The following is a 21,301-nucleotide window of genomic DNA, read 5'->3' on the forward strand; positions in this document are numbered from 1 at the left end:
GAATTTTTTTGTCTATTCATTAAAATAGAAAAAAATAACATGATTTGTTGTCATTAAAATTTACCCCCAAATGTTTAAAAAAAAGTCCCATTTTTTAAAAAAATTGATACAGCACATAAACAACATAGGTATCTCTGTTACTAAAGTGAGAAAGCAGTGTGTCCTTGTCCTGAAGCGTGTGTGACACTTTGTCAGAGGCACCCATGACCACTCAGTAGCTATGCTTCTTCTCGCTTCTGAAGCCGCTGTGAGTCAAGCCGCCATTAGACACCAAAGGCTGAATTCAGCGTAACAGAAAAGACGAGGTGGTGACCGAGGTTAGAGTTATCTCCTGAATTGGTGTAACTGAAACTCTCTCGTATTCCCAGAGTGTGCCTGCTGTCTCCCTTAATAGACTAAACATATGTGTCTTTTCAATCACTTAGGAAAAGATGTTATGGAATAACTATAGTCATAAATGGCCCATAGATGGTTTTAACATAATATCATAATCCATTCATAATTTCTAATTGACTTTCAAATGCATCACAGTCAGTGAAGATATTTATTTTTAATGATATATTATCCAGTAAAGGTTGTAAAAGAAATCATGGATATTTTCTCTCCAGTGTTGCAGAAATAGCGTTATGGTCATCTAGTTGGTTTTCCAAGGAATAATACTGTCTTTATCTCTAAAGTTGTTGCTTGTGTTACATTCTTAGGAGCCGAATGAAAGGAGAATGCTATTTGTCATTGGAATCCTTGCCATTTTCCCTCTAGAGTTACATTATGTGTTTTTTCAATACAGTGGTATCATTTGTTCTGCAGTGACAATCATCTGTTACCCTCAGAGTCCCTTTTGGGTGTGGTGGGGGTCTGTTTGGGGGATGTCTGCAAAATGTCATTACTATCATTAGATTAGGTACTATCAAATGAAACCCATCATCATAGTGATATAATTTTTTTGTGGAACGAACACGTTTGTTCTTTAGCTGATTGGATGAGTTGATTTCCTTTAGTGATCTGCTGTATACTTCATCTCATAACTCCCTAGAAAGAAGACACTTACATTTGACATTGGAATTAGAGTTTTGTCTGGTAAAGACCTACGTTTTAATAATTGCAAAATGTATCTTTATATTTATTTAACAATATCCTCTAATAGTTGAATGTTCAAGCATGTAAACACAAACTAGAGCCTCGGGCTGAGGAAGTGTTCTTTACTGTCTTGGATCCATCACGCACCTCTTGAGAATCTAATAGCCGCGAATGCATCCTCTAAAAGTTCGTGGGGACACAATCATTAAACTCCCTTTCAGGGCTAGGAAGAAATTAGAGTGGTGTTTTAAGAGCTCTTTGGCATATGCATTTTCTTCTGGTTGAAAATGCAGAGTTCTCCGCTTTCCTTATCCAGTTGCTGATGAGGGTACGAATCAGCCCTCAAAACAGAATCTGCAAAACACGTTTCCTCTGTCACCAGCTTGATATGTCCCTGGGTGCGTCCTTACAGTTAAGAAAAAAAGTCATAGATAATACAGCAAATCATGAAATACAGCCAGATCTAATTGTGGCTAAAAGCTTTTATAAGAACAGACAAAAAAAAAAAAAAAAGAAAAAAGAAAAAAAAAGAGGAAGGAAAAAAAAAGAGGAAGGCTAACGAGGAGAAGGGTAGAGAGAAAGAGGGGGAGGGGAACTTAGAAAACGTCCTAGAATAGAGAAGGGTTTCCATAGAGAAGGGTTTCCAGCGTTACAAAGATTCCCAGATTCCTAGAAGCCACCTCCCCTACCTGCACATACACAAAAGCCTATCTTACAATTCACAAAAATGTGGAATTAATTTTCTCTCTCCATGAGTGTCTATTATTTGAGATAGAAAGTATCAATGCTTCTCTTTCTGGCACTTGGCACAATTCTGCTTTGGCTACATAATATGGGTAAATTATAGAACCTTGTTTGGCCAAGAAGAATGTTTTGGAAGAAACTCTTAAGAAACTGTCCTCCTTATCAAATGAAGGGAGGTACTAATCCATTCTTATCATTGACTACAAATTCCATTAAATATTATATGGTCAATGTTATAAACAATCAAAAGGCCACAATTTCAACACTTGATATTCTCTCAGTATCTTTATCCACCTCCCCAAAGTGGTTTTAGTGGGACAAAAGTAATACATGTAGTTTCAACATCACCGATCATTTTACCTAGTCTCCACTTTCAAACATATTAGCTGTGCTTGTTTTAACAAAGACTTACTGAAAGGAATTCTGTCCTGAAATGATTATATTTCACAGTCATATGCCTCCGTTGCTTATCTCCACATTTTGCATTGAGCCAAAAATATTTTTTCAAGATTCACCAGCATATTCAGTTAGATCCTCTTTTCCCAAACACACTCATCATTATTGTTCCCCAAAAGTTTTAATATTTCTTCTTTAGCTTCTCTTTTTAAATTTCATATTTTAATGCCATGATTTCTTCTGTCAACTTCTAAATCTTAAATTCTTAAATTCCAAATTCTGAAATAATTATCTGACCTACTCAGATCCCAGGTTATAGCCTCCTGTTCTAGATATTTGCTAGGAGTGGTCTGAGTGTAAATTTCCTCAATGCTTGGTTTTCTTTTTAAATACTACGAGAAAAATTATGTTTATTCAAGTCATGCAGGGCTCTCCCCTCACAGGTAGCTAGGTGACCTTGCCCCCAGATCTCAGGTCATAGGTGTTTTTTCCCCTCAGCTCCACAATTTGTTTTCTTGAGTTTAAAATGGCGTTTTCCCACCAGTTTCATGAAAACCCAGTTGCATCATGGAAATTATTATTTTTGCAACCTCAGTGTTTTAAGGAGGCAGCAAATGACCATTTAGGAGTTCCCTTGTGGTGCAATGGGTTACGGATCAGGTGTTGTCACTGCTGTGGCATGGATCATAGGTCTTGAGGTAGACATTTTATAGTTACTTATATTCTGATCCAGTTATGAGCCAAATAAAGAAAACAGAAGTAGAGCTGAAATATTGTGTTTATAAGAAAAGTGAGAATTGGAGTTCTCCCATGGCACAGTGAGTTAAGGATCCAGCATTGTCACTGCAGCAGCTTGGGTTGCTGCTGTGTTACGGGTTTGATCCCTGGCCCGGGAACTTCCACATAAGTGTGTGCAGCCAAAAAAAGAAAAGTGAGAATCATTTTAAGAAACTTAAACCTGCATACTTTTTAACAATAAAAAAAAAGTAATTTTAGACAGCAAAGTTTAAAAAATAGTACAGAGTTCCCTTTTGTATGATTATCTAGCTTGTCCTGTAATAGGTCACATTAATTTTAATTCCATGAAGAGGTAATATGATAAAAAGGAACTCAAAAAGCTATTTTTGAGAGGAAGATGTGGAAGTGCTATTTCAAGACAAACTGTAGGTAAGACCCGCTGCTGTTGAGAACTCCAATATAAAAGGAGGATGTGCACAGTAGGTGGGGCAAAATGGGCTGGATGGCGAGTTCTATAAGTTAGAGATCATGGAGCTAACGGTGTTGGCTTTATCCTTGATTCTGTGGTCACTCACAGTTTCACAGGACAGAATTGTTTCCTGCTTACAATTCACTGTTTTAAAACTTAGTCAAATATATGCATTTATGCAAAGCAAGCTAATATATAAATTGAAGTGCTTTGAGATCCTAGTACACCCATACAATGATTATTTTATAACTCTTGAGAGTTTGTTTTCTGTGAACCTTGGAGTCCAACTAGGAAAAATGGAATGATTTTGCACACAGCATTTCTATGTAAAACAGAATATTTTACTTTTATAGATTTGTGGTACCTAGGTAGACAGGGCACATAATTCAGCGATATTTTCATCTCACAAGACTAGACATGTATTGGCCTAACTTCCTCTAAAGTTAATTATGGTTTTCGAGTAAATCATGAAAGTTCTGATTTTAAAAATTTATAAGAATTAGACATTTAAGATATCAACTAGCCATGTCTGACTACTTTTTTTAGAAATCTGAGAAATTCCTATTTGGGAGTTACTCATGTGAAAACAATACAGCTAATGCTTATAATGAAAAGGACAAAAAAAAACAGTAAAAAATAAGATGGAACGTTCTTGGGTTAAATACTTGATTTTTGCCTATGTAATGATTGTTAAATCTTCATTTTTCCTTCTTTAATTGGAAGCTCCATATCTAAAGAAAATGGGAGATGCATGATTAACAGGGTTACAACTGAAAACGTTGACCGCTTTGTCCCAAGAGTAGAAACGCCTTAGGCTAAGTGAAGTACCTTTGAAATTTCATGAATTACAATGAGATGTTGATTTTTATTCTTTGTAAAATATACCAGCCAAGGGACACAGTGTGACTCACAGGTAAAATGAAACTTCCTTGGGAATGATTAAATACATATAAAATTGTTGATATCACAAGCTATAAAGATAAGTTACATTTTTCCATACCAAAGTGGCAATAATTTTTAAAATATGGTGTTGCTCAGCATGTGGAGAAATGATCAGATAGGACGTAATAAGTATGATTAGAGAATGCTGAATATTTAAAGCTCAATGTATAGTCAGAACAAAGACTTGGAGCTGTGAGAGAATATTACACATCCAAGCTTGGAAATCATGGTTTTTATAAGAGCACAGTGATGAATGGTTTGCAAGAGAATGGAATTGAGGTAATTCCTGTCACAGTGAAAAGTATGATGCATTTTATATACAATTTGAAGCTTGCTTTATTTATTTATTTATTTATTTAATTGCTGCACCTGAGGCATATGGAAATTCCTGGGCCAGGGATTGAATCTGAGCTGCACTTGCAACCTCCATCGCAGCTGCAGCAACACCATATATTTTAACCTACCATGCTGAGCCAGGGATTGAACCCATGCCTCTGCAGTGACCTGAGCCACTACAGTGACCTGAGCCACTGCAGTTGGATTCTTAACTCACTGCACCACAATGGGGACTCTTTAAAACTTTTTAAAGCAGAAGTACTTGATAATTTGGGTCTTTGAAAGGTTTTTTTTTTTTTCCCCTGAAAATGAATTATTAGTAGCCTCCCTGTAAATGATAGAACCCAGAAGACTTTTCACTTGGCCAAATGGGAGGTCTGGAGATGAAGTGGCCTCAGTGACGATGGAAATGGAAGAAGGGCTGGAGAAGGGAGGTCATCTACCATGGGAGTGTCAGCACCTGGTGGTTGATGGGATGGCTGTGACGGAAGGGAAGTAATAACCAAACATACCTGATCCACTTGGGTGTGTTCATGCTAGGTAATAGAGTTTAATGGTAAGGAATGAGAGTCGTGATTCGTGATTCGGCAGGTTGAAGCATTAGTCGAGACCCTAGGAATTTGTCTTAACTTGTTTTTCGTTAAACCATTGATGACCAAATAATGAATTGGCACAAAATCTCACACCAATACAAAAAAATGTATACACACACACACACACACACATTTATATATGAAATCTAGCACTGAGAGATCATCAATGAGAACAGAATTACTTACCTTTTCTGAGTATAGTTAAATACTTCTTAATTATTTAAAAATTCAGTATGTAGGTATATGTTGTATATGCACATAAAGGAATACAACCATTCAACTATTTCCAGACTTTATTAATACTTCTTCAGTTTTTCATATTTAAGATACATGGAACTCTAAGGAGAATCTGGGTACTCTGATTCTGTTATGAGATTCCCTTAACTGGATGATTTAATAGCAATGAGGTAGTTGAGATGAAAAGATTTTTCCCCCCTACTTTGTAATATAAGTGTTTTAAAGATAATTTTCTATGTCATTATTAAAGTAAACATGTAAATATTAATATTTTTTTTCATTCTTCTGTTCTCAAAGGACATAATATACTGTTTTGCAAACTGTTGCTCTCCTGTATTTCCCCAAATTGCGGTGAAAATAATCATTCCTGGGCTGTTATTCTGCCGTTATGTATTAAATGTGTTATCCTTTCACTAGGAATTAAGTGGGGAAATCTACTTTACACCACTAGTAGATAAAAGGAGCCAAGTACGAAGTGGTCTTATTCATTATCAAGTTTTTGTTGTTGTTGTGGTCTGGTCCTTTTCTGAACTTGGCCTTGCTCTTACTTTACTGAAATCGTATCCCAGCACCAGGGAGATGGCTGATGCAGGAGAGGCTAAAAAGTTCAGTCTGTTGGGAGAGGGATTCATTTCAGCCCATCAGTGTTGTTATTCTGCTAAGTGGTGACATAATCCCAAATTCACATTCCCAAGAGATTGGCTCTCAGGATCTCTCCCATTTGCTGACTTTACTGCAAAAGAATGCCAGCTTCTGCTGTAATTGAGGAAAAAGGTTTTCAGGCCAGATTATCATTTCTGAAATGGATCAGATAACATATCTAAAAGTGTTAGTATAAACCCAACCTTCTGCCCAGAGATTGTCTTCTTTTCAAATAAATAAATAGATTTTTAAAAATCTTGTTTTGTAAGGGCACCATATAATGGGCTTATTTGTCTTTTTAATTCCTATAATTCTGATTTTCTAAAAAGAAAACACTTAGGCAAAAACAACATCCTAGATCAATGTTGAATACAAGTGGGGAAAGAAAAACAATAAAAACAACCTATGCGGTTATCACTGAGTATTCTGCACTTACTAAAAAGAGGAGGCTAAAGCTCCAGTATGTTAAAAAAAAAATGACATATTATGTGAAGACATCAGACTGAATTAAAACATAGAGTATTGACCTGTTTGTGGAATAAATGGTGTGTGTATGTGTGTGTATATATATATAATGCAACTATTCACGTATATAAGAATCCATTTACATCTAATTAAACTACTGATGTTTACTTCTGAAGGAACCAGAGTGGATTTTAATTTTATTTCGTAACTCTAAGTATTCAACTCTTTCAGCCTAACATAGTTTTATAATAATGTAATCAAAACTTTTTATTTCTACTTTGTCTTTTGCACTCTGAAATGTTGTTAAAGTACAGATTAAAGCACATATTTATCATATTCTATCTTAACTGGACCCGATTTTGATGCATATTTAATATATTTTGCTAAAAGATATATGCATTCAGTGAGTGCCCCAGCACTGCAAAGTAACATTAGCGACAGACAGAAACCAGGTTACTGAGGGTTACGGAATTATAGGAAATGCTCAGGAAGCACCACCACAGAGATTTAAGACCAGCCAAGACCCAACAGTATCTTTCAGATATTTGCGATGGGTGAAAACCCAAAACACATTTGGTTAAGTTCTATATTTCAAGATAAACTTTGCCCATATGTTTTTGATTCATTTACATGTAATTCATTGAGCTGACCTTCTGAAAGAGTTATTTGATGCATAAGGAGATTTTTGTGCCATAATTATATGGGATGCATAGAATACAATGCAAAATAATTTAGAGCAGAACTTGTATTTTGCCACGTTACAGATTCCAAGCACACGCTCCTTTATGATGATTCACTGTGCTTAACCAAGCTGACGAATGACTTACTGAGTCAAGCTACAGTTGAGATTTATATACTGTACTTTGCACACTTTTTTTAAAAAGGGCCATTTTCCTGGGCCTTAGGATTTAGGTGATTTAGCAGGACTTATGAAGTTTACTAACATACCTGCAAATAATAATTAGTTCCTAGAATTTGTGATTTAAAAAAAAAAATGTGGTAGGTAGCGCAGTTCACATATGCTCTTGGAAATATATTGAAACACCAATTCCCCACGTTATCTCTTTTAACCTCGAAGATAGGCTTGCTAGGAATCGCATGACCTGTGAAGGCCATCTCAGAAGACTTATGGATTTTCAATTTTATTTATAATTGTTGTAAAGGCTAAAAAAATGGAATGAAATTTCATATTGTGCTTATATCTCTCACTAGCCCATCAGGCCACAGACAGGGCAGCCTGCTTTGGAAAATAGGTTTTGTATGATCTTTCTCATTCATTTTAGAAGTGAGATGCAATTCTGAGAATTCTTAAGCATTTGTTATATATAATCAAACCATGTTGGTTTTTTTTTCTGTTTGTAGATACTTATCTGACTTTTAATTTTTTTGTGATTCCTATGGTTTAATTTTTGTATGCAACTCTCCAGTCCACCTGGAATTTGTTCTGCCTTGTGGAATAATGAGAAAATACAACTGTCTACCTTCAGTCTTAAGGGCAAAGTACCATATTTGCATTTTCAAGGTTTCATATTTAGCATCGCATTAAAAACTATAATTGGGCTTTCTCCTAAGTGCAGTCCCTCTTTCTGGATTTGGCATATTATTCCCAAATTCCCACTTTTAGGTTTTTAGTTGGACATTAAGAAGCAGTATCCTTGAGATGAATCTAATAAAAAGTTTCTGAAAATCATCAAATGGAGGCAAACAGAAAAAGACACTTAAAATGCAAAAAGCTTCAAACTGAACTATAACTAAATTGTGATATACCAAATAAACTTGATAAAGAAGAGTAATAGGCCAAGATATTATCAAATTGATTGGTTTTCAAAGGACTGATTTCTGGTGGTTAATGGCAAAAAAAAAAAATCATATCTTCAAACAAAAAAATTCAAATTTAATATGTGATTGGAAATAATATAAATATTAAGTTCTAATGATATCAGTGATGTAAATTGGAAGCTAAATCACTAACATAACTATTTCAAGCTTTTCCATATTGAGACATCTGTTTACCTATTTGTCTGAAAAACAGATAAATTCAGATACTTGAAGTCCTGTGCAGCTTAACAGTCTGTGTGAATTATTCCTCAAAATACATGCGTTGGACAGGACTATGTTGTTTGAGAGCTTAGGCAAAAAGGGCAGTTATTGGAGGGATGCCAGTGGAGCCCTCTGAGTTGAAGGAAGAGCTGCCCTCCTCTTTGTCCCCTCTTGACATCGTGCAGGTCATTGGTGGTTCCAGCACCTCTGCACTTGCATATCCGTACATGTTCATGACCAGAAGGGAAAAGAGAGGTCTCTTTCCCGGTGGCTCTGGTTTGAAATATCTTGGGAGAATTCCGATGTACCAAGCATGGGCCAGATGGCCATCCCCCCATCGCTGTAACCACTGAGTTGGTTATTTCTACTCTCCTAGTAGTAAGTATAGCCAGTGCTTACTCCGTACTGGGAGCTGTGAACATCACTTGAATTGGATTCTTTCAATGATTGTGGTAGTTCCATGCTATTATTAATTCCTAATTCATAAATTAAAAAGATGACCCAGAGAAATTAAGGCAGCTGAGAGGTGACGGGCAAGGGCAACCTGAACACAGAGCCACACTTTAACCAGGATGCTGGACTTGGTGCTAACAGAGCCAGACTTTCAAATCAGCACTTCGCTTACAGCACACAGCAGGTGTGGTTACAGTGACTCCTGAAAAACCGTCCCTGAGGTAGCCATGGCTTCACCCATAGTCACATACCTGCCATCCATTCCCCAAGGCTTTCTTGCACAGTGGGAAAGATCGTGGCAAAACCAATGCTGCTGATTTTTAATGTCTTCTTTTCCTCTTGCTCATTCTTCTTGCGTAGCCTGATGATGTGGAATGCTCCTCAGCAGGATGCACTTTGTGTAAATGACTGCAGCAAGCTGTATGTGCCCCTCCACAGGAGAGGGGTGGATGGGTAGGATGTTTTCGTGAGAATGAAGGGAAGACAAGCTTACGGGGGTTGTGGCACTCACATGAGGTGGTGTGGAGTTTCTCCCGGGAGAACACGTTGGTGCTCAGAAAGCTGGTAGCCCGAAAGACACCTGTCCCTCTTTTACCATTTTTTTAAATATAGGCCTCTCTAGTAAAAGGTAGAGGAAAGTCCAGCATTTACCAGGTGCCCTTAAAATATGAATTAATTCTATTCAACTTTAGAACTCCCCCTATGAGGGAAGTCTTACTATCTCCACGTTATGGATCAAGTATACGGAGAGGTTAAAAGCTCAGAGAGGTTAAAACACCTGCCCCAGGTCACTTCACGCGACAGGGACAGAGTGAAAGGGAAATAAACAGACTTGACTTCAGAAATCGTATTTTCTACTATGAAAAACTGATTCTGAAAATTGACCATTTACATTCTAATAAGAAAACAAAACTCCTGAAAGTCCTGGAAAACAATCTTTAGTGGAACAAAAGTAGATTCTATGTTAGTGAACAGTTTGCTAATTTGGGTAGTCATAAAATGTTTTAAATGTAATTGTTTTTTAGTAGGATTACAGAATCATTGGGAATAAGGGATTGCCAAATAGGGATTATCTATTGATTTACTATGTGAATAGCAAACAAAGCATAACTTTATGATAGAACGAGGTTTTGACTACCTTTCCTAGATGTTTAAACCAAGGGGGCCTTGCCCAGGCTGTTCACCTGTTCATCTGTTCAGGTGCACCTTCCACTTCTTCTAAGGCTAAGTGGCCCAAAGAATTTCCAGACTGTTGCGGGGATGGAGTTGAGAGACAGAGACAGAGAGAGAGAGGGGGTTGGGAGGAGAGACAGAGAGAGAAAAAAAGTAGAATCCCAAATAATTTAAGGTTTGCCTAAATCACCTGATGCTTTTCAAGGGAGGAATTTCACTTTAAATAGCGTGGTTTATGGTCTATTTTCTGGCAATTTGAAAAGATTTGTGCTACACTGATAGCCCATTATGTGGTAACTGTGTTTTGTTAGATAGTCATTTATTTTAATGCAAGTTTGCTTTATCCTGCCAGTTTGTTGACTGTTCCTTGCTGAGTAGGTCTGTAATCTAAACTTTAAAGGAGGATTAAGCCTCATGGTATTTACCTAACTAAGCATTTGTCATTGTGTTATCCTTTTATATATTTGTTACCTGGAAAAAAAAAAACTTTTTTTTTAATGGGTCTTTCTCTTGCTTTTTGTCTGAGCGCCTTTGTGGCTTTATAAAAAATCCTTTTTTATGATATGCCATTGTCATTTAAATAGAATCAAGAGTTAGTTTAGATTGCAGGATTTTTAATGTTTTTGTTGTTGGTTTTGTGTACACACATTTAAAAAAACAGAAGAAACACAACATATTCCGTCTTCTTTCTTTTAATCTTTGAAATGCCAATACCATGAATAATTAGTAGACCAACAAAAATCTGCTAGTCATATTTGGACCACACCTTTTCAGAAATCACATTGGTTTTTAGTATCCCTTTGAGAATAACCTACAATTTAATGGAAAACCTTATCTCTTCTGGATGGCTCTTATTCTCTTAAGGTAAATAGAATATGTAACTGTGTTTAGGAGACCCGTTTAATAATAGTTGTTCATAAATTAGAAAAAATGAAAGAGGTGGAAAAATAGTTGACAGAAAAAGAGAGACATCAAAGTTTATTTTAGTGAATTGCCTCAATAAAATTTATTCACTTTCCACGAAATCATAAATTCACTAGTTTCTCATTTTCCTCAGGTCAGAATTTTTTTCGTCATATCACATCTTTACTGTATCTTCCTTTACATTGTCTTTTTCCTCATAGAAACCCTATGTCTTCGGTGAATTCTGAGCCCTCCACAGCTTCAGTGGTGAATCATATTGGTTTTAGCTAGTTTCTGTGACTTTGTCCCCTTTCAGAGATAGGTGTAGAAGAGAAGGGGTAGTCTAATTCTGGACAATGATTTTTTTTAAGGATATCTGTTAGGAAATAGTTCCTAACTCCTTAAAACAAACAAAACTCAAGGAAAAATTGCTCTGGACATCATGTGTGAGGGTGTGATCCTTAGAAGTTTTGCAGCCAGTTTGCCACCCTGAAGCTATGGCCATAAGTACAAAAGCTAATATGCTATAGTTCGTAAAGAAAAAAGATGATTTAAATCTGGCCCTCTGAGCTGTACACATTAAAACTGACATACTTGTAGTCTTCTGGTTATGTAAAATGTTACATGGTAGTTTAAGTTATGAAAGCCACAGATTTCTATTACGAACAGCTGTGTACATCATAGCTGATATTCTTTACTGTTTGGATACCATGCTACTGACAGATGTATTGAGAATAGCCTGTCACCCCAGAGCTTTCTAAAATCTAAGAGGGAAGGCTGAGAGAGGAGGGGATGGGGGAGAGAAATTACACAGATGCAGATATAAGGCAATGCCCATAAAATTTATAAGCCCTAGATATATTACCAATGAATAAAAAATGTACTGAGATAAACTTTGTTCTTGAAGGGAGAGAAAAACTTAGCTTGAAGACAATATTTAGCAAGATGGCCACATCATACCTTCTTTTAGGAAGCAAAATCCTCCAGCTCATGATCGTCCACATACTTTTCAACACAAATGAGGTGGTAGAAGCTCTTTCTTGAGGAGTGGTGGCACCTATGGGTGATGAGGACAGGTGCCTGGGGGACACCTGAGTACAAGAGAACAATAGATAAATGTATTTGAATTTGAGAAAATGTGAGGACCAGATCATGGGCTGAACTTGAGCTTGAGAAGTAGGTAGACATCAAGCTGGGGTGAACCTTTTAGAATGTGCGTACATATTTTTATATTACGAAAAGTCTAGGGAAGGGTGGTAAATAAACTGATGCATTTTTAAACTTAAAATGTGAATCTTTGAAGTTTATGTATGGAATACAAAACTTAGTACACAGATTAAATGATTCCTCTATCAAACAAAATTAAACTAAAAAGGACATCTTTTAGTTTCAGTGATTCCGGTTCTAGAAATCTAGCTTAGGGACATAATAGAAGATGTGGTAGAAGATTATGTACAAGGATGTTTATCATAGGGTTATTTATACTAATAAGGACAGGAAAACCTTATTATTATAAATAATATACTATACAAAGTAGTATAAATAATATAATAATAGTATATTAGTATAAATAATACTCTATACAAAATAGGAAAGTTGGAGTTCCTTTGTGGCACAGTGGCTTAAGGATGCAGCATTGTCCCTGCTGTGGCTCAGGTTGCTGTTGTGACGTGGGCTTGAACCCTGGCTAGGAAACTTCCACATACATGCCATGGACTCAGCCAAAAAAAAAAAAAAAGTGGAAGAGTTAGTTAACTAAAGTATGGAACATTCCTACAATTGAATATTAGGAAGCAGTTACAATTATTTATTTGCAGAATATTTGTCATGAGAAAATGCTCACACAAAAGTTTAGGTGGAGAACAGAGTATTAGGCAAAAATAAAAACAGGTTATGGATCTTTATTTGGACAAAGAGGAGGCAAGAGGGAAGACATTTGCATGGATATGTACATTCCCCTTCCTCCATATACATACATATACACAATTTTTTAATGGGTGGAATTAAATTAAATATACCAACAATATTTATTCCCAGTTAATGGGCAATAAATTATTTTCTAGTGTATAGGTAAGTAAACACAGGTTTATTTTCCATGAAAAAAAATGATATATAAATAAAAACACAAAAACTAAAGGTAGATGAAAATTAAATTTCAAGAAAAAAGATTTTATGAATAGTAAGATACCATAAGCAAGAAGAAGATACTGTATCTTCAGAGATCACATGTAGAAAATGTCTTCAGAGAAATGGAAAATCATCTGTTCATTCCCATGTAAATAATGAAGTCATAGTTAACTCTGATAAAGATTTTACATGTCTGCTTAGGGTTCTTTGTTACCTAGTAGGCTAATACATAACTAGTTTGGGTGGGGAAGGGTGGCCAAAGCTAAACCAAGTTGGGGAAGCCTCTAGATTCTCTCCATAGTATAAGAGTAGGCTATTTCCTGAAAAAGAGAAAGGGAGATATATAAAATGTATTTTCTAAAATATATGTTATGTATAATATGTGTGTGTATGTGTGTGTGTGTGTGTGTGTGTGTGTATAATTTTGTTTGTATTTACTTAAGGGAAATGATTATGTCTCTAGCAGCAGGGGTTATATGACTCCAGGTAAAAACTAAGGAATTGATAAGGGAAAAGAAGTAAAAGCTCAGCCTAAGGCCATGCATCCTACTTCTTTGCTTTTGCAAAACTTCTAGTACACAGTCTTATTAACCCCTTATTATTCCCTCATCTGTATGAGCAGTAAGAATGAAAGCACCAGATGGGCAGAATAACTATCTATCTCAGAATTCTCATTTCAGATTTTAGATCTGAGAAAATGTGGTACACTTTTTTTTTTTTCAAGTCACGGAATTATTTGGTGACAAGAGTCTAAATTCCTAGGGCTTGGAGATCTTTAGCCTAGCAGTTAAGGATCTGGTATTGTCACTACTGTGGCACTGGTCTGACCCCTGGTCCAGGAACTTTTGCATGCTGTGGGTGCAGCCAAGAAAAAAAAAAATTCATAGGGCTCTTGATTCTCAACATAGTTTTCATTTCACTGAAGCATCACTGCTCAGTGCTTAAGGAAAGGTTCCACCTCACCACACAGTAACTGGAACATAAAGGTGCCCCAACTTTTTAAAAATGTTTTAATTTTTTTTATCTTACAGGGAAATAAATGATTAACAAAAAATCCACTGAACTGAGTCTAAAATTTCCTGGCTTTGAGTCCTCTTTCTTCTATTGGTTATCAGTGTGGCCTTGCTTTTGTCACTTAACCTTGCTGTGCCTCTGTTTCTTATCTGCAAGGTAAGACATTCAATGATACCCAATGTGTTTGAAAAGATTTGACAGACACCCTGCAGTATGACATAACTAGTGGGAACAATGGAGCTCTGACAAAGATGTAATCTTTATTTATACCTTGGTTATTTAAATGCTCCATCTTCCTTGAAGCTCCAAATAATTAACTTGAGATGCTGAAACAATAGCTGAAGAACTGCTACATATCCATGAGCATTTACAGTAAGTGAAAAAATAATTCTTCATGAATTTAGGGAGATTCCAAGAGCTGAAATGTGGAGGACTCTTTGATTGTTTTCACTGTGGAATGTATACAGAGGAAATGGGGAAGTACAGCAGTCTGACCATGGGAGGATGTCTGGGTAAAAGCTCTTATGGGGTTTCTCTAGAAAAGACTTGGTGCATACTACTCCTGGAAGACTTTTGTGAAATGATTTGTTTGATAACTAAAATGTGAATTTTTAGGAGTGAGACAAGATCCTGGAATACTGATATACTAAAAAGGGATTTCTCTGTTAAAATCTATATGGAGACGGTATCCTTTGCTGAAAATAACTGGGCTTGGCATATGCACACTATTGTATATGGGACGGATGGTCAACATGGACCTGTGGTAGAGCACAGGGAGCTCTACTCAATGTTCTGTGATAACCTGTGTGGGAGAAATCTGAAAAAAGAATGGGTATGTCTATATGCATAACTGAATCACTTTGTTGTACACCTGAAACTAACACAACATTGTAAATCAACTCTATTCAATAATTTTCTTAAAAAAAATCAACTAAATAAAAAAAAAGGTCAAGAACTATGAAACTGGACTTAAGCCCACCTCTCCAGAATTGGGGGAAATGCTAGAACAAGGATTTTGTGAAATTTGACAAATTAAACTTTTGATAGTAGAAACAATGGGAAAGGTAATGACACAACCTATTGTATAAGGTCATGCTAAGGATTCCGTGAACTCGCACAGATACATGCTTAGAATGAAGGCCAGCGTGCTGCGTAGCGTGAGCTGTCACCATGTTCTTTGTCACTGTGGTTATTTCCATTATTAATTTGTTCTGAAATATCTTTAGATTGATCTCTTAGATTAGTCCTCTGTAACTTTTCAATTATGTGGGTTCCACTTACTTTTGAAAAGGACAATCCATTTTGTTCACTAGAAAAATTAGTTTACTTAAAGTGAAACATGGTGGAATCCTTTTGTTTGCTGTAGCAAAAACATGTATGACTGTATTTTTCTGCTGATCAAGATGAATTAAAAGTCAAACTACTCATTTTTTAGTTTCTGCCATTAATGCCTGACCTTCTTATCTAAAAGATAACCTACTCTTTACAGTGTATTTTGTAAGTGGGGAGAGTGTTGATGTCAACTCAAATCCACGTTTGATACCTAAACATCTTCCCACACAGCTGAGTTTTAATTTCTAAGAATCAATTTTCTATTTGCAAGTACCTAAGAAATGTGAATCACTTTTCAGTTCACTGAATGACACAGATCTTGAGGTCTTTGAGATACAGTATTCAAGCAATAACAAGTCACTTTCACATTTTAGAAAGCAACCACCCAGCTAAACCAAATAGAAGGAGTTACCCCATCGGTTCCTTTGTGGTTTCAGTATGAATGAAATCAGTCCTACATTATGTAGTCTAGGTCCTAAAGAAAATTCTAACTAATTTCCACATGAAATAAAAATTTTAGGAAATTTCTAGCTGGTAAAACAGAATAGATTTCAATATTTATAAATTCAGAACTTCTTTGATTTAGAGTTTTAAAACCTTTGAGTGAACTTTAATAAGTGGCATTTCAACACTCTTAGGGGAAAGGAGATCCAGGCTAACAATTACTGTGTAAATAACGTTAATCTCTGATGTAAATGCTTAGTTGTATAATTTATTCTATAGGGTTTTTTTTTCTGCCTTAAATTTTGACTATTTATTGACTATAATGTATGCAAATTACCATAAAAATAAATGATGTTTCAAAATCCCTTTATATAGCACTGGAAAATCGGTAAGTTTTGACTTCTAAAAATATCAGTGAAAGAGGTACATTTCCCCTGATTTCTGTATGTTATTTACCTCTTTCAGCACAGCTCTCTACCCTCATCTAAGTAGGGTGAAAAGTACTTTGTGTTATTTTTGCATTACAGTGTCTGGACATGTTCTGTGTCATTTATACAATCAACCTGGTGGTGTTACTCAGGAAAAAGACTAAATTACTTGAAAACTGCCCCAGAACTATTTGTTGCAAGTCTTTGGTTAGGTAGTTGCATGAAGACACTATGAAATGACCATGAAAGGTGCTTTGTCTAGAAGCAGTTGGTGTGTTAGGGATAGAGGGGCCTGCAGCGTCGTGTGCCCGTTCTTCTCTTCAGCAGAATGGTGCAGTCCTTTCTGGCAATGGGAATAGGCAACAGAGTTGAGAAGTCCATGGTTCTTGCCTTACTCCATATTGATGAGGGTGTTTCTTTTGCCTTCATAATATATTAACCAACTCCAGTTTGGAAGCATGTAATTAATTAACATTGGCCAAAGGCATACAAAATATAGTTTGAATGTCTGACTGAATAACCAAGATATAGGTTGGATGTCTGACTGAAGAACCCACCTCTATTCTGGCGTTCCAAGGGCTACAGGATTTTCCTCTGTGAAATGACCAAAGTGGATGTAATTATTCAGTCCTAAAAGCTTTTGTTGAAACCAGTCTCATCCTATTTGTTTTGGGAGGTAGAAGCTACTGTTACTGATGCATTCTAGCATCCTTTATAATCGAGCCTTGGCATCCCCAGTTTGCACTGAGCTAGTGCAAGAAGTCAGATCTACCTCGAACCTTCGGCTGAGGTTTTTCCTTTACTTATTCATATTGGTGAAACTATCTAAAGATCAACCTTTAAATATTTTCACAGAAATTTAGAGCTGGAAGAAAATCTAGCAATTATCTATTCCTACAAATAAGGAAACGGTAGCCTAAGGAGAAAACTTTATTTGCTGAAGGTCAAACAGTGATTAGTAATATGGCTGAAACATCCCCATCTTATTGTCAAGTTCTGTAGTATTTCTGCTGCTTCTAAAGTCAACTGAATCTTTAAATAAGTAATCTGAAAGTGTAGTGTGTTAATTTCCTATGTAAAAAATGAACCCAAACTACCCAGAATTCACTGAAAATGACCATTTACTTGAGATTTGAAATCTGTTTAAAGTTTTATCTTTAGACAGTTTATTTTAATGGAAAAGCAGGATACTAGAATGTCAGCAAGAACTTGATCCCCCTTTTAAGCCTGCCATAAGAATGATAAACTTTAAACTTGTGGCATAAAATGTTCTCTGTGACCCACTTAAATTTTACTTCTTTGTTTAATGGATGGCCATTTGAAAAATTCTATAGCAATAGATTTTTTTAGGACAATAAAATAATGTCAGTTCTTTGGCTTAAGAAAATAATTTAAAAGCCATCAGATAATATATTCTGAAACCAAGAGGTAGCTATAATCATATCCTTTTCCTGTTTAAGTCTTTTAATATTTATGTTTTGTGAAGATCACTCTGGTAGAGGTGGGAAGAAGTGATTGGATGATCAGAGAAGCTTATTAGAAGCTAGGGTCATCTGTGTCAGGCACTACATCTGTAAATAAAACTTACAAAGATCTCCTACCCACTAAACTTGCATTCAAGCAGGAGGTGACAGACTGTAACAGTAAATGTAAGAAATGAGTAAAGTATGAAATTAGAAGAAACTAAGTGCAAAGGGAAAAATGCAGTGCAAAATAAAGGGAATTCAAGTTCTGGAAAGAGAGGGCAGGCATCAGGTTTAAATAAGATGCTTAAAATTGTCTCATTGAAAATAACACATTTGAACAAACACACCTCTATGTTTGAAAGAGTTCGACACTCAGACATCTAGGTGGGAGGATGGCTACACAGTGGTTATAAGGACTTTGCATGCTTGACATGTTTGAGAAATAGCAAGAAGGTTTGCAGGGCTGAAGAGGAATGAAAAAAGGGCAAGGTGAAAGGAGACATCAGAAAGAACATGACTTCCTGATTATGTAAGAGCAACAAGGCTGTTGACAAATCTTTGGCTTTTACTCTCAGTGAAAGGGAGAAGCTGTGGAGTATGTTGAGCAGAGAAGGGACATGATCTTTCTTATACTTTAAAAGTATCATCTGGGAGTTCCATTGGGTGTAAGTGTAAATAACAGAGAGATGGGAGGCTGGGAGGTGGGCTAGGATAGAACAGTGATCCAGGCAAGAGGTGAGGGAAGGACAGACCAGATTGTGGCAGTTAAGGTGGTAGTACGTGGTTAGGTTGTGGATGTATTTTGAATGTAAAGCCAGTGTGATCTCCTGGTAGAATGGATGAGAAGGTGAGATAAAGAGAGGAATCAACCAGGTTTCCAAGGCTTGCTTTATTTATTTATTTATTTATTTATTTATTTATTTATTTATTTATTTATTTGTGTGGAGCTGGAAAGATGGAGTTTTCATCAGTTGATGCAGGGGAGGTTGTAGATAAAGTAGGTTTGTCAAGGTTGGAAAAGAATGCAGGAGCCATTTTGGACATGTGGTGTTTAACTGCATATTCGACATCCAAATAGAAATATTGAGTCGAGTTTGGAGGTGAGACCTAGTCTACTAGTAGAAAGTTTAAGTGCTATATGTAAGTCACAGTTAGTGAAGATTGAAAAGACGAAAAGCCCGGAGCACTGGGGCTGAGAGGAAAGAAAGAACCAGCTAGGGGATTTGAGGAGTCATCCTTAAGGTGGGCGACAAACTAGAAGAGTGAGTGTTTTGGAAGTGAAGAGAAGAAAATGTGTCCAAGGTAAGTGAGTGAGCAGTTGTTTCAGATGATCCTCAGTCTTTGAGTACAATGGAATTGGAGCAGTTCTAGCAAAGAAGCAATCATCCATAGGGTGATACGGACACATCCCAGTTGGTCTAGAACAGTCCCCGTCGATGCCTGTTGCCATCAAAAGCATGCTCACTTAGGGTACTTGTTTCAGAGAAGAGAGTTTGGAAACATGAAATTAAGTGACAGAGCCCTGCTTCTGTGACAGACAATTATTATGAGAGGCAAATTAGAAATTTGATTGGTTTGATATCAGATTTGAGAAAAAGTTATGTGCCCTAGATAGCGGTTACATTTTGTACTGGTACAGGTGGGGGTTGCCCCACGTTGAAAAGAAAAGCACACACGAAGGGAGAGATGGAGGGATAAGTTTGAGACGATGACTTCAGTTTTGAGGGACTGGTAGAGAAACAAGTTAACTTATATAAATTGAGTCTCAAGAGGAGTGGATTAAAGTTAAGAATTGGAAGTCAGAGCAAAGAAGTAAGAGTTGAGCCGAGGGACACGATGCTGAGAACAAAAAGAAATGGCCAAGAATAGCATGTTACAGCACAATAATAAATAAAGAATGAAGTAAGGAGACTAAGAGTGATTCAGTTAATAGGAAGAAAACCAGGGCAGTAGTGCCCCTTAGGTAGAGAGGAAGTTTTCGAGGAGGACCTTTATAAAACCACTCAGAGCCCTCCAGAATTCACTTCTCTTTCCATTCTACCTAATTATTATAGTCAGAATTTAAAATAGTCCACACTTTTCCAATTTAAAAAAAAAAAAATACTCTCTTCAGCTCTATTTCCACCTTGTGCTACCTTCCTGTATCTGTGCTCTCTCCACAGATTGGAATGCTTTTGGTTATAATACAGAAACTCAATTCAAAGTTTATGTAAACAATAAAGACTATTAATTGTCTCCTGTACCTGTAAAATTCCGAAGGAAAAACAGGTTTCCCATGGAGTTTACTGCCATGGCTCAACAACATTATCAAGGAATTAAGTACTTTGCGTCTTTCCACTGTGTTCTAACTTTCCACTCTTTAGGAAAATGGCTTTCCTGCAACAGTGCTGGTTACTTACTTCCTAATTTAGTGCAGAATGGGTAGAAGACAAAGAGCTTTTGTTTAATTACATAGAGCAGAATAAAGATATTTTCTTTCCCATTAATTCAGATTGTTTAATATGACTATGTCTGACTTGCGCTGGTAAAGTTGCCCTGCATCCTACCAGATTTAAATTCGCTGAGAATTAACTTTCACTGATGAATTGATGTCATTTGCAAATGACTGTCAATACTCAGCATGCTATAAATTTGCAAAGACCACTTATATCACATAGCTGTATTTATCTTGATTGAGCTGATATTGAACCTGGTATTTAAATGTGTCAATTGCTTTTGCTTTAACCCCCTGCAGCTCTTCACATACTTTCAAAAATACTTTCTAGCACCATTTAGGGAGTTTATGAAGACCTCCATTTGATTCTTTTGTTATTATTATTATTTTTTTTTTGTCTTTTTAGGGCTGCATGGAGGTTCCCAGGCTAGGGGTCGCATTGGAGCTGTAGCTGCTGGCCTTCACCCCAGACACAGCAGCTCAGGATCAGAGCCCTGTCTGAGACCTACACCACATCTCAGGGCAATGTGGGATCTTTAACCCGCTGAGCAAGGCAGGGATCGAACTGGCATCCTCATGTATGCTACGACAGGAACTCCTCTATTTGATTCTTAATAGCACCTTCTTTCATGCTTCCGGTTCCACCACATATATTCGCACAATACACACAATAACACAGCAAAGTCCCTCCAGTTGGCAGCTAATCCTGTCTTACAGAATCTGGCCTAACACAGAATTACCTTCGTACTAAGTTCGGAAGAAATACATAATAGAAAGCTAAAATCTTTAAGAATGGTATTCATATTCTTTAACTTATTTTATAAATTGAAACTATCATTTTGAAAAAC

Source organism: Phacochoerus africanus, chromosome 12 (assembly GCF_016906955.1).
Source record: "Phacochoerus africanus isolate WHEZ1 chromosome 12, ROS_Pafr_v1, whole genome shotgun sequence".
Taxonomy (NCBI): domain Eukaryota; kingdom Metazoa; phylum Chordata; class Mammalia; order Artiodactyla; family Suidae; genus Phacochoerus; species Phacochoerus africanus.